Below are 15,796 nucleotides of genomic sequence, written 5' to 3' on the forward strand. Positions count from 1 at the left end.
ATGTAGGATTTTGTGTATAGTTCCAAATAATTTGGAATGAATATTTGAGTAAGGAGGATTCTTGAAAAACTTTAGAGTCCATGTACTACAAGCTCAATAACTTGAAGAATATACTCAGAGTAAATCAAGAAGTAAAATAGAGAATTTAAATGTGGCAGTGAAGTTTAGAATGGCCCTACTACTTCCTGGTGTTCATATCCTAAGATCCCCTGCCCAGATGTGTAGATGTGCTTAATGACTGTTTTCTGATTAAGATAAAACTATAGAGATGTAAACAACAGACTGGTTCCAAATAGGAAAAGAAGTATGTCAAGGCTGTATATTGTCACCCTGCTTATTTAACTTATATGCAGAGTACATCATGAGAAATCCTGGACTGGAAGAAACACAAGCTGGAATCAAGATTGCCAGGAGAAATATCAATAACCTCAGATATGCAGATGACACCACCCTTATGGCAGAAAGTGAAGAGGAACTAAAAAGCCTCTTGATGAAAGTGAAAGAGGAGAATGAAAAAGTTGGCTTAAAGCTCAACATTCAGAAAATGAAGATCATGGCATCTGGTCCCAACACTTCATGGGAAATAGATGGGGAAACAGTGGAAACAGTGTCAGACTTTATTTTTTTGGGCTCCCAAATCACTGCAGATGGTGACTGCAGCCATGAAATTAAAAGAGGCTTACTTCTTGGAAGAAAAGTTTTGACCAACCTAGATAGCATATTCAAAAGCAGAGACATTACTTTGCCAACTAAGGTCCGTCTAGTCAAGGCTATGGTTTTTCCTGTGGTCATGTATGGATGTGAGAATTGGACTGTGAAGAAAGCTGAGCACCGAAGAATGGATGCTTTTGAACTGTGGTGTTGGAGAAGACTCTTGAGAGTCCCTTGGACTGCAAGGAGATCCAACCAGTCCATTCTGAAGGAGATCAGCCCTGGGATTTCTTTGGAATGAATGATGCTAAAGCTGAAACTCCAGTACTTTGGCCACCTCATGCGAAGAGCTGACTCATTGGAAAAGACTCTGATGCTGGGAAGGATTGGGGGCAGAAGGAGAAGGGGATGACTGAGGATGAGATGGCTGGATGGCATCACGGACTCGATGGATGTGAGTCTGAGTGAACTCCGGGAGATGGTGATGGACAGGGAGGCCTGGCGTGCTGCGATTCATGGGGTCACAAAGAGTCGGACACGACTGAGTGACTGAACTGAACTGAACTGATAGAGATGTTGGGATTTCACTTTCAGGATCAGGTTATAGAAAGACTGTGGCACCTATCTTGAGTGCTCTCTATCTGTCTTTCTCCTTCTCCGTTGAACGTCTTGCGCTGGGGAATGAAAACTGCCATTCTATAATAATCCCTGTGGAGAAGCCAGCCCAAAATATGCGGTAAGGAACAGAGGTCCCCTGTTTCCCACCTCACAAGGAACTGAGGCCCTTGGTTAAAATCCCATGAAGAACTAAATCATTTAGATGAGCTTGGGAGTGAATCTTCTATTCCAGTTGAGCCTTCTGATGAGTGCACTGCTGTGGCCAACAGCTTGAATATAACATGAGATACCTTCAGTCAGAGATACCTGGCTAAGTGTGCTTGGATTTCTAGCCTACAAAAACTATGAGATAAAATGTTTATTGTTTTAAGCCACTAAATTTGGGGGTAATTTGTTTCACAGCAAAAAACAAATAGTACGTTAGGCAAAAGAACTATAGCTTATGCAAAGACAGGGAGATAAGGGTGTTAGGAACTCATGTCACTTTATAAATAAATCTGTATCATCTTGATGTTTGTAAGAGGTGAATGATCTTTTATGCTCTTTCCTATTCCTGTAAGAATTTTTCTATCTTTTCTTAAAATTTATTTTTTCAGTGGAGGGAAATTAACTCATAATATTGTGTTGGTTTCTACCATAGAATAATGTGAATCAGCTATAATTATACATATATATTATGCATATACAATTATACATATATCCCCTCTCTCTTGAGTCTTCCTCCCCTTCCCAACCCCACCCCTCTGGGTCATCACAAAGTGCCAAGCTGGGCTCCCTGTGTTATATAGCAACCTCTCAATACCTATCTGTTTTACACATGATAGAGTATATATGTCGATGCTACCACTCTCTCCTCCCCCCACTGTGTCTACAAGTCCCTTCTCTACATCTTTGTCACCATTCATGCTCTGAAATTAGTTCAATACCATTTTCCTAGATCCCACATATATGCATTCATATATGATATTTGTTTTTCTTTTTCTGATTTACTTCAATCTTTATAACAGGTTCTAGGTTCGTCCACCTCACTAGAACTGATTCAAATTTGTTCTTTTTTTGTGTGGTTGAGTAACATTCTATTGTATATATGTACCGCATCATTTTTATCCATTCATCTGTATGGATCCATTCCTAGATGGACTCTAGGTTGCTTCCATGACCTGGCTATTGTAAATAGTGCTCAATGAACATTGGGGTACATGTGTCTTAGAATTCGGCTTTTTTTCTCTGCCATTTTTAATCTTTTCATAAAACATTCACAAATAAACTCACTTTCCTATTAAATACTTTGACTGAATGCTATGATTATGAAAGGAAAAAAAAACCAAACAGTGTCACCCTTAAAAAAAGTTCCTCTCTAAAAACAGTAGTATTTTATTGAGCATCTATTTAAAATACCTTTACTGTTTGAAACATCAAAATTTTACTCCCAATGTATTCTTACAAAAAGTTCTCCCAGATGGGAGAGCTTTGGAAAGTTACCGTTGCCAGCATTCTCTTTCTCCAAGCATTTTTTATGAAAGATAATCATACCTTGTAATCTAGGCCAATATTCACAGCAGCATAAATCATTGTAACATTAAAAATTAATATTTATTGCCTGTTCTGTCTTGCTGCAGACAGTCCTATTAATGCTTCACTTAGCAAGTCAAAAAGCAATACCTCAGTACTATATAGTATGAGAAAAGATTGAGAAAATTCTTTGTACACAAATCAGCTGAAAGTATAACTTATCTGTTACATTACAGGAAGATTAAATACATGGCCATAAACTTCCCTGCAATCATGGTAACTGGAGTTGAAGTTGCCTCTATTGCTTTAATAAATCCTTTAAGTATGTTTTCAATCTCTCAACAATTCCTGACAAAGCTTGTGTGCTGTTGTTATGAATCTGCCTACCTCAAAAGTCCTGGTGGTGAATATTTCCTGTGTCTTATCCCTTCTCTGTGTCTCTAATTTAGAAGAAGCAAGTATACTCTTTACTTGTGCTACTTAAGACCTTATTAGTGGACGATGGATTTGCACTTTCAGCCTTTAGCCACCTAATTTCCTGTTATAAAAGATAAAAACTTTAGTTTTGCAAATGATGAATAAGGTGATTATATTTCACAAATTTTAAGGCCACAGACCATTAACTGAGTCACTCTGAGCACTTGTCATTTTACCCATATGTATGCAAAAGGAAAAGAAGAAGGCTGTGTTTTTGTGATAACTGACTATTGCCACAAAAGATCCCTCATAAACTTTATGTGTAAACTTTATTTAAGCAGGTTAAGGCAAAAAAAAAAATCACTATAAAAATTAACCCTTTCTGGGAGAAATTAAATTAATACTCATATTTAAGTTAGATTCAAATTTTGAATTTCTCTTTATCCTTAGGATTCCTGATACAGTGTCAACCAGATGATTATCACAGACTATAATATCACAGCCTATATTGACGTTAGTATAAATAGATGAATATTATCATTCAACTATATAATATACATACATTGCAGACCTATGAGATAGGGCAAAATATCAACACCAGAACATTTCAGTAGAGTAGAAATGTTCTATTGTTTTCTGTGAATTTTACTAAGAGACAGAAAATTGCAAAATTACCTAGAACTACCTGAAGAATCTGTCAACAACATGGTATATTTTTCCTCTGGTTAGATGTCATCCTGTTGTGGCAAAGTAAGGACAGAACAAGGATATATATACAAACAAGCTGTCCAGAGTGTTCAAACCTGATACAAAGAGTCTTTGGACTTTGCCTCATTCCAGAACTCCATTTCTTCTAGCCAGTAGTGTGAACAGGATGACCAAGCCAAGCTTCTGGGCGTGTAACTTCATTAGACATTATATATCTTGACTGGGAATGGAAAAAGAATCATTTGGTCTGTTGTTCTGAAGACATTCTCAGACTCTGAAACTGGGAATCACATGCTTAAACATAATCACACCAATTAACTAACCGGCAGAAGCAAAAGTCATTATCAGTAGTCATCTTTCCTTCACTCCTTCGTCTGATTTTACCCAGGTTTTTGTTCAGTATCTCCTTATGTTGGTCTTGCAATATTACCTTCCCTATGGCTGTATGAGGAGAAGGCAATGGCACCCCACTCCAGTACTCTTGCCTGGAAAACCCCATGAATGGAGGAGCCTGGTAGGCTGCAGTCCGTGGGGTCGTTAAGAGTCAGACACGACTGAGTGACTTCACTTTCACTTTTCACTTTCATGCATTGGAGAAGGAAATGGCAACCCACTCCAGTGTTCTTGCCTGGAAGATCCCAGGGACGGGGGAGCCTGGTGAGCTGCTGTCTGTGGGGTTGCACAGAGTCGGACACGACTGAAGTGATTTAGCAGCAGCAGCATGGCTATATTAGGCCCACACTTCTGGTTCCTTCAGCTGGTCCATGTATTTCAGTATGTTTAGAACTTACTTTTTGCTTATGATAGAAATCTATTTCCCGTACTTAAAAAATATCCACTTTTATCTAAAACATATGAGACATATTTTCATTGTCGCTTGCCACTAGGGCTTCACAGATGGTGCTATTGGTTAAGAACCCGCCTGCCAATGCAGAAGATGTAAGACACGCTGGTTCAATCCCTGGGTCAGGAAGAGTCCCTGGGCAAGGAAATGGCAACCCACTCCAGTATTCATGCCTGGAGAATCCCATGGTCAGAAGAGCCTGACAGGCTACAGTCCATGGGGTTGCAAAGAGTCCAATGTGACTGAAGCGACTTAGTGCATGCATACCCTACCACTAAATACCCAGAAGCAAGTAAGCTTTATTTGGGATCAGAAAAGATGCTGGCCAAGTCATAAATGCTCTAAGAACTGAATAGGGTATGTTTCTTCTTCACATTCAGCAAAGAAGCTTGAAACATATGCCCAGACTTCATTAACAAAATAAAATATTGAGATATTTTATAATATTAAAATATTTTTAAACTGTATTTCTAATCAGCCGTATTTCCTCATTTATAAACTACTTTCAAAAATTAATAAATTTTTGAGAGATTTGTATTAAAATTTGAACAGAAACCTATTCTCATTTGAAAGCTTTATGGCAGATAGAATGATATGGCAGATATATAATTCAATAAAATAATAAGGACTTTTATTTATGAATGTTTTTTATTTAGCACTGTCTTAGGTCCCGCATAAAATTAATATGAGATATCAACTGCACTGTGCTAAAGTTTTTCAAAGTACTCTCCGACTGAGACCCCATAAAAACTGAATTAGAAGGGTAATGCTGAAACTAAGAGTTTACTTAGTCAGTCAGGCGTTTCATATCAAATCTGTCAGCTTTGAAAACCTATGCTCTATCCATCATGTGATCCTGGCTTCAAAGGCTGTTATCTTTTTTTGAGATACCTCACACTTGGTAAGAGGCCAGTTAAGTGTTTATTTAATAAATAAATGAAAAAATGAAGCATAAAGATAGCACATGAATATCAAAATTATCTTTTATGTCCTTGGAATTTGTACAGGGTTTTAAGATCAGCCACTGAAATAATTAACTCTGCCCTAAGCTATCCAGTTCTCACCACCTCAACTCTAAACATGGAGGTTACAGAAAAAGCATGTCAAATTTGACCAGTTATTGTTTGCTGGTAAGAAGGAAGAACATCTTTAGTTTGCTATGGATTATATGTCCTTATAAAAAGAAATCATGTTTTTTTAAGAAAATAGCCAGAGTATATCGAATAGATGAGATTGAAGGTTGACATACTCATTATGGAAATACAGAAGCAAATAAAATTCTCTATCTTAAGTTTGTTCCAGTTGTGAGAATTTTGTGGGAAAATTTTATGTAAATTCTATGTCTCAGATAAGTAAAGTGCTAGGATGTTATAAAGTTTGTTCCCCTGAAATTTTGAGAATTGAGGACAGAATCTTCCCAGATTCATTGCATGATGAAGGAATATACATCCAACTAAAGATTAACGAACATAACGAAAGTACTGGCCAATTAGAATTGATCCCAAGTCACGACAAATGTAGCATTTTGTAATGTGTTAAATTTATATAGTGATATACAGAATTTGAGTTGGGGACAAACATGGGTTAAATTTTCTTGAGTAAAAGTAATCATTGGAAAAGCATTTTCCTTAAGGCTTAGTATTATAGGGTGAATAATGGCCTCTAAAGATGTCCTAATGCTTGAAACTTGAAAATATGTTATCCTATAAGGCAAAAGAGATTTTGCAGATCTGATTGAACAAAGAATCTTGAGATGGGACAATTATTCTGGATTATCCAGTTTGACCCTATGTAATCAAAGGTATCTATATCAATTAAAAATGAGAGAGAAGAGTCAAGCTCAGAGAATTTGAGATGATTGAAGCAGAAGTCAGAGTGATCTGGAGTCAAGAGCCAGAATAGGCAACAGTTCCTAGATGCTAGAAAAGGCAGAAAAAGAAAAAAAAAAGACTCCCCTAGAGCCCTTAGGAGAAACATAGACCTACCAACAATTTGATTTCAGCCTAGTGCGATCCATTTTGAACTTCTGATCTCCAGACCAATATGATAATATATTTGTTGTTTTTATTCACAAAATGTGAGTTAATTTGTTATGTCAGAAGTTAAAAAAAGAAAGTACACTTAGTATAGGAAAATTAAACTGTTATATTTTTGTACTTTTATATAACAAGCTCTTAAATGTTTCTTTACTCTAAGTCTTAATAGAGAAGACAGAGATGATACTTGCATCACACTTGGAAGGACAAGTAAGATTAGGTGGATGACCAGTTCTTTTGGATTTGCTCTAGGACTTTCCCAGCCTTAGCACTGAGAATAAGCTCCTTATCCTGGAAACTCTCCAGCTACAGACAAATTGGGACAGTTGGCCATCAGACACTAGGCTGAAATACTATGTTAGTCAGGCTATGTGTCCATGAGTACACAGTGATGAGACTAGCCCATTTGTTGAAGGTCTGTGTTGTACTCTATAGAGAAGTAACATTTTATTGGACTGTATAATAAAGCATGTAGGAAAAAAACTCCACATGGTCAAAATTGTTCTTTAGAATCCTTCAGGATGTTGGTGGTGGAGACAGGCATATTTTTTCTTAGCAAGTCTAACACCACCAGTTTTTTCTCCCAGAGCCGTGTCAGATTGCTCTTTCTTTAGTTAAGCCTCAGAAACAATTGACTTATGTTTAGGGACCATGTGGTATGAAAACCACATAAAACTGGTTTATTGAGTAGTCTCAACTCAGGGACAGTACAAACATGAAGAGTTTATTATTTTTTCAGTCATTGTTTTCAACTGCAATCTGTCAAAATGTCCTTATTGACATCATTGGCAGGTTCCATAATTTTCTATTCCTCTGATTAATTAAAGCATGCTTCAGTCAATGTAGAACTTTTCTCCAATCCTATTTGAATATCACCTTCTTCCCATGTAGACTTGAATTGAGCCTGCTTACATTAGGAGTATCAGAGAGTGGAAAGAGAGGCAGGTGCTTTCTACTCTGAAACTTTAGCCCTCTTTCTTTTCAAATCCTCCCCATACCAATATGCTGGTGAGATGAGGAAGGAGAGAAAGAGACAACTATTTCCACTCAGTTGGTTGCTATGTCCTTTACTTTCTCTTGGTATTTTCCAATCCTTTGGCTTATGTATACTGACTTGTAATTTGCTCTTACAGGGTATAGCTTACAAATTTTTCTGAGGGCCACAATGGACCTCCCTCCTTCCCTCTGTTCTATTCATTAGGAGTCATTTTCATAGCTTTATTCCTACTTGGGTTCTTTGGTCTAGTAGGTAGCCAATCTGGGTGAGGCACTGGCTAGATGGCTCTAGTCTTGCTCTTTCTATGGGTTCCTGTTGACACCTGAGAAATATGTACCTTGGATCTCTCCAGCAGTGAGAAAACAGGCTGCTCCACAGTTTTGCCCCCTACTCCCTATCATCATTGCTATCTTTCTTCTCTGCTCTTATAGAATTATCAAAAGTTAATGTTTAAACAGACAACAAACTTAGAAAACAAATAATGGCATTATGTTTTTAGCTTTCCCAAATTCTACAAGAGATTTTTTTTTTTTTCATGGAACTCCATCCCCCTTGGTTTTGCTGTGGGAAGAGATGAAGTAATAATCTCTCTCCCCAAACACTGCTTTCCGATAGACTCTCTCCCCTCTTCCTTCTCTCATTCCTCCCTACCCCTTCTGTTTATAAGGACTAAGGCTAAGCTGAGGGTAGGAGGCTAGGATAGTTAAGGAAACACATAATAAGTCCTAAAATGGGGTTTAGAATGTAGGCTGTTTATTGTAGGATAAGATAAAATTTATCTCTCCTCTTTTAGGGTCTCCCAGATGGGACTGAGAAATAAATTGGCATAAGACAGATTGACAGAAGAAAAATATACCGAGTTTTACATACCTGTGGGAGTTCCCACAAGAAATCAAAAGCCAAAGAAGTCTGTAGGTCTAAGTGTTAGTGTACTAGGTTGAACAAAGAGAGTTGATTGTGGAAAGTTAACTAAAATATATGGAAAGACTAAAAGAAAATAACAGCTATTTTAATAGTTTATTTGTTCAGATTTCTGTTAGCCTCAACTCCTCGTCACTGGATTGAGAATATTATTTTTTCCCTCCTGATTTAGAAAGAGCAACTTTTACATGGGGGTTTTTATCTCCTGCTTTCAGGAGAAAAGAGGGTAGTCAGTGTCCTTCCTGCACTTGCTGTTTTTCAAGTGTCCTTAGCTTAAACTAATCCTATGGTAAAGTAGTGTACTTTGTGGTAGCATATTCTGCCACTTTTTTACACTTAGCACCTCTTTGTACCCAACATTAGGCGCAAGTCACCAGTTATGATCCATATATTTTGCAAAATACTGAGAATCCCTCTCAGTTGGACAGGAAGTTTCCCCTGTACCTGAGAGGAAATCATGTACAAAAGTAATAGAGAGTATACAGATTCATGTCTCATATGCATGCTCACTCAAGGTGTATCCTCATTGAGTGGAAAGGTAGACAGAATTAGGTATTATTGCACTGTTTTAACATGCTGTAGGTAGAGTGAAGTTCATATGAGCATGTATATTGAAGTGTATTTAAGTTACATGTGTGTAAAATACAAATGTATTTTAGTGAAAAATAATCTTGGAATGATCTGACTAAGAGACCCTTGAAAATTTATAGAAATGAACATTAATAAACTGAAATTCTTGAGCAAGAAAATGGTGATAAATAGAAAAATGTGGAACAAGTTATAAGTAACTAACAAAGAATCAAAGAGATTGTGGGACACTCTAGAAAATAAACAATCTAGTATCTTTAAAAGAAAAAGGGCATGCAGAAAGAAATATGGAAAAAGGTAGATGAAAGCTGCTGCTAAGTCACTTCAGTCATGTCTGACTTTGTGCGACCCCATAGATGGCAGCCCACCAGGCTCCCCCGTCCCTGGGATTCTCCAGGCAAGAACACAGGAGTGGGTTGCCATTTCCTTCTCCAGTGCAGGAAAGTGAAAAGTGAAAGTGAAGTCGCTCAGTCGTATCTGACTCTTCGCGATCCCATGGACTGGGCCTACTAGGCTCCTCCATCCATGGGATTTTCCAGGCGAGAGTACTAGAATGGGGTGCCATTGCCTTCTCCAATAGATGAAAAGGAACCTCATAAATTAACAATTTGGGGGCAAATGAACCATTTACAAATTTATGGACTTAAATTCAAATCAAAACAAGTTGTAAAATTATGTAAGTACATTTATAATATTATGCATTGCAGGCAGACACTTTACCCTCTGAGCCACAAGGAAGCCAGACATAATATAATTAATGAAATCTAAATCATGTCTTCATATTTTATAATATGTTGTCAGATCTTTTAAAGATGGGACAGTAGTACTCCATTTATATTTTGCAGTATTATTAGAAACAAACATGAAACTACTTACAGATAAAGTGATAAAATATCTGGGATTTGCTCAAAATAATCAGGGTTAGGAAAGAACTTGAGGCATAGATGAAATAAAACTTACCAAGAGTTGTTTTGTTTGGAACCTTGTAAGTTTATTATACTGCTCTATTTTTGTACATGTGAAATTTTCTATAATAAAAGATAATACATTTTTATATGTAAATACTGATTTTTAATGACTTTCCCCATGTCTTTCTAAATATTGTTTTATTTGATTAATTCTGTGCTTTTTGACATGTGGTTGTAAGATGGACTTTTACCCCAAAAGAAAATTAATTGTTCTACATGCCTAAAATGAAAGACCTGAGTAGAAAGAAATGTGTAGGTAGTCATCCAGACTATTCCTCTTCCTTGCCACCAAAATGATTGAAACATATATTCTGAACTTTAGGTGTAGACCACTTGTTAAATGGTCTACATCTATATATATGGATGTATATATATCATGCAAACCAGATTAAATTATGTGTAAATTTTCTAATCTATTCCAGCATTCCTAGATACTCAAGATAATCATTTTGTTTTTTGTAAGATTCAGCATGAAGTAAAATTAGGTCCACACTTGCATTCTTTGAAAATCCATCACATTCTTCAGAAAACTACCATGTCTATATTATACAGTTAATCTGTAGTTAAGTATACAAACTGATAATATTGAATTTAGTCTAGATTAAGCATGAGTTGTGATTGCAGCCATGAAATTAAAAGATACTTACTCCTTGGAAGGAAAGTTATGACCAGCCTAGATAGCATATTCAAAAGCAGAGACATTACTTTGCCAACAAAGGTCCATCTAGTCAAGCCTATGGTTTTTCCAGTGGTCATATATGGATGTGAGAGTTGGACTGTGAAGAAAGCTGAGCACTAAAGAATTGATGCTTTTGAACTGTGGTGTTGGAGAAGATTCTTGAGAGTCCCTTGGCCTGCAAGGAGATCCAACCACTCCATCTTAAAGGAGATCAGTCCTGGGTGTTCATTGGAAGGACTGATGCTGAAGCTGAAACTCCAGTACTTTGGCCACCTCATGCGAAGATTGACTCATTGGAAAAGATTCTGGTGCTGGGAGGGATTGGGGGCAGGAGGAGAAGGGGACGACAGAGGATGAGAAGGCTGGATAGCATCACCGACTCAGTGGATGTGTTTGAGTGAACTCCGGGAGTTGGTGATGGACAGGGAGGCCTGGCGTGCTGAGATTCATGGGTTCGTTAAGAGTTGGACACGACTGAGCGACTGAACTGAACTGAACTGAAGCATGAGTTTAGAAAGAAAGAGTGTTTTGTAGATTCCCTGAGATGTCACTTTTTAATAATGATAAATATTTCTGGTTTAATTAATCATCTCACTAATTTATTCTGGCCTAATCCTATATTTCTTAGTAACATTATGGGTATCTCAGAAGGATTTAAATAGATTCCATTGGGAATCATACTTAACATGCAAAATAATTTCAAACTCATCTTTTATCCATACTCCAAGTATCTTAATTTGCTGTTCATAAATCAATATACTTAGAAGAGACTAGAAAACAATTTACAGCAAATTAACTAATAATATGAAAACAGTTTTGTTTTATGTCATCTAAAATATCATAGTGTTTATATCTAGGCACAGTTTATTGTTTCTGTAAATACATTAGAATGATACTTTCAAATAATGTTATTAAGATTATTTCAATTATGTTAATAATTATACTGTGATAAAAGGGATCCACAATCAAAATACTTATGAAATACTAAAGATGATATATTCCTTGTAGATAGTCTTGGCACATGTTAACCTAAGAAAGGCTTTGATAAGTCCTATAGTAAAAAAAAAAATCTGTAATTTATGTAACTGAATATTTCTTAAGTTTATTTAATCTTAACATTTCTGGAAACTTATTAAGATATTTTAGAACCCTACCATTTATGAATCTCCATTTTAAAAATGTTACTTGAAAGCCTGTTGTTAATATGAGTAGAATTTTGAAATAAACCTCTAGTCTACTTTAAAAAATTATTTTTAATTGGAAGATAATTGCTTTACAATATTATGTTGCTTTCTCCCATATATTAACATGAATCAACCATAGGTATATGTGTGTCTCCTCGCTTTTGAACTTCCCTGCTATATCCCACCCTGGCCCACCCCTCTAAGTTATCACAGAGCACCAGATGTGAGTTCCCTGCATCATGCAGCAGATTTCCACTGGGCATCTAATTTTATTTATGGTAATGTATATGTTTCAATGCTCCTCTTTCAGTTCATCTCACCCTCTACTTCCCCTTCTGTGTCTACAAATCTGTTTTCTTTGTCTGCATCTTTATTGCTGCCCTGCAGTACTATCTTTCTAGATTCCATATATATGCATAAATATATAATATTTGTCTTTGTCTGAGTTACACTACTCTATTTAATAGGCTCTAGGTATATTCACCTCATTAGAATTCAGTCAAATGCATTTCTTTTTATGGCTGAATTATAGTCCATCGTGTATTCTTAAACACTAACAATGAAAAATCAGAAAGAGAAATTAAGGAAACAATCCCATTCACTATTGCAACAAAAAGACTAAATACCTAGGAATAAGCCTACCTAAAGAGACAAAAGACTTGTATACAGAATATGCTAAGACGGTGATGAAAGAAATTAAAGACAACACAAACAGATGGAGAGATATACCTGTATTCATGGACTGAAAGAATCAATATTGTGAAAATGACTCTTCTACTCCAAACAATCTACAGATTCAGTGCAATCCCTATCAAACCACCAGTGATATTTTTCATAGAACTAGAACAAAAAATGTCTAGTCTATTTTAATACATGCATATAATAAGATCAGAAATACATAAAATTAAGTTTATATAAAACAATCTTTATACAACAAAGAGTTTATATTTGCACATAGTATGTTCTCTATATTCTATTGCCTGTACATAGAGATATATAATTATAGAGGAAACTGGATAATGTTACTGTTTGCAATCTTTTTTGCATAACAGGTGACAAGTAATAAGGGAATGAATTCAAACAGAGGTAGTAGGAATGGAGAAAATATGGATTTGGAAGTATTAATACTTAATAGGTAACTTAGTAGGAGTTGGTGACTAACTGGATATGGGGATAAAAGAGAAATTATTTGTGATAGGATATTTATTGGTAGCACAAAAATTCAAACATGCATACAGGAAAGGAGGAGATGAAGCAGGGAGATGGTGAGTTCTGTTTTGACTCATTGGTAGTGAGTTATCCCTGTAAGAGTAGGAGTGTACGTACAACAGTGGTTGAAAATATCTAAGAAGTTCAGGGGAAAGACTGGGACTGAGGCTAAGTAAGGTTGTTACCAGCAGGTGGCACAGGTGGTAAAGAATCGGCCTGAAAATGCAGGAGACCCAGAAGAGTTGGATACACTCTCTGTATCAGAAGATTCCCTGAAGTTGGAAATGGCAACCTACTACAGCATTCTTGTCTGGAAAATTCCCTAGATAGAAATGCCTGGTGGGCTACAGTCCATGGGGTCATAGAGTCGAGCAACTGAGCATGCACAGGACATGGCTGAACATGAGGAATCAGATAGGATCATTCAAGAAAAGAACCTTAGTCAGAGGAACAATGTGAAGTATGAAATGATGAACAATACCATGTGACATTGGAGAGAAAAGAGAACTGATGAGGAGCCAAGGAAGAAATGGAAAGAAAGAGGTCTGTATGAGGAAATCTACAACAGTTCAATATTATAGTAACCAAGTGACTAGAGGCTTCAAGAAGAAAGTGACTGACAATACTGAAATGTAGTAGATAACTCCAGAGGGCTATTAAACAGTTGCCGCTAATTTTAATACTTTGGAACTCATCAGAGAATTTGATGAGAATACTTTCAAAATTTGTTGGTAGCAGAAGTCAGATTTGAAAGTCTGAGGATTAAGTGAAATAATTATGGGAAATTTAAATGGTGGAAATTCTTCTTCCAAGAATTTTTAAATGGCTTGTAGAGGAGAAAGGTTTGAAACTAATTTAAGACAGTGAAGTGTGGAGGGAAGAATAGAGAATGTGAGGACTTTGTTTATAGGTGAAAAGGTAGAGAACAATGGAGCAGCCACAGAACAATGAGTTTTAGGGAAACAGGAAGGAATGGGGTTAAAAACACTAGTGGATAAATTGGGCTTGAATATAAAAAAGAATTCTTGGAAGACTAAAGGGAACTTTCTGATACACAATATTTCAGGATCAATTTCCTTGGTGTTATAGGAAGCAAACTTTATATTGAGATGAGAAAACTGAAAGTCAAGGAGAGTAATGGAGGTTAGGATGGTTGTTGGGGAGGAAGGGAAAGAATGTCTTAACCAGTAAATTCTGGAGGGGTTGGATTTACCTCCCTTGGATAGCAGTCCTGTTATTCCAGTGAAGTATTTTACCTGTTTTCTTCTTTCGTGCTTTGCAGTTTCTTAATTTAGTCATATGTTTAGGTTATCTGTCATTTTGTTGATGGAGTTTTTTTCCCTTACTTGACTTTTTTCCTTCCCTTTTCCCTATCTTACATTTTGTTGTTATAATTCCATATATAGCCTACCGCTAGCATAACCATTATATAGTTTTAGTCACTCAGTCATGTCTGACTCTTTGTGACCCCATGGTCTGCAGCGCACCAGGCTCTTCTGTCCATGGAATTCTCCACACAAGAATACTGGAGTGGGTATTCCCTTTTTCAGGGGATCTTCCCATTCCAGGGATTGTACCCAGGTCTCCTGTACTTTAGGCAGATTCTTTACCATCTGAGCCACCAAGGGAAGTGTTATATGTCAATACAGATATTAAGATAGGTATGGATATCTAGGAGCATTTGAAAAAATGAAATTATGACAAAGTCTTATTAGAGGAGGCAGATGTTTCATTTATTTTAAAAGTCACATAATCAATATTTTAAAATATGAAGATGTGAACTTCTCTATCTTGTTATAGGTTCAGTATCTTTATTTTCTGTTGCATTTTATTATTTGCTCCAGGACTATTCCTTATATAACCCCAAATGAATACAGTATCCTCTGCCTTAGATACAATCTTTCCTCTTTTGTAATACTTGGGAGTATTTAGAACACATTATATAATAATTATTTTTAATTAATGTACTTATCTTGTCTCCCTACAGGACTGTTAAATCCTTGAAGTCAAGTGCTTGTTGAAAAAGACTGGCTAAATATTAACACTTAGTTGACCTTAGAAAATGTTAGCTACTTGGTCCTTCTCTCCTTATTCCCTTCCATTGTATCTTGCTATAGAGGGCTAACCACTGTCATCTATCACTTAGAGGTTTTGGTACCTTCCATTTAAATTGCTTTGATAAAGTTGCATTTTCTTGGAGTGAACCAGATTTTTGGAGAAGAGGCTGCTGACTTGCTTCTTAAAAATTATTATTAAAATTATTAAAAGCTAATGTTTACTTTTTCATCTTTCTCTAAGTTTATATACAGCCTATAGTTAGCTACAGTTTTCTTTCTTTCTGTAGTTTAGCTACAATGTATAGCTAGCTACAGCTAGCTATTTTTTTTATCAAGGCTATTTTTTTATCAAGAATTTTTGTGGGAAGGGAACCCACCTCCCATGAAGCAGGCTGAAAATATCACAT

The sequence above is a fragment of the Ovis canadensis genome, chromosome 5 (genome assembly GCF_042477335.2).
Source record: "Ovis canadensis isolate MfBH-ARS-UI-01 breed Bighorn chromosome 5, ARS-UI_OviCan_v2, whole genome shotgun sequence".
NCBI lineage: Eukaryota > Metazoa > Chordata > Mammalia > Artiodactyla > Bovidae > Ovis > Ovis canadensis.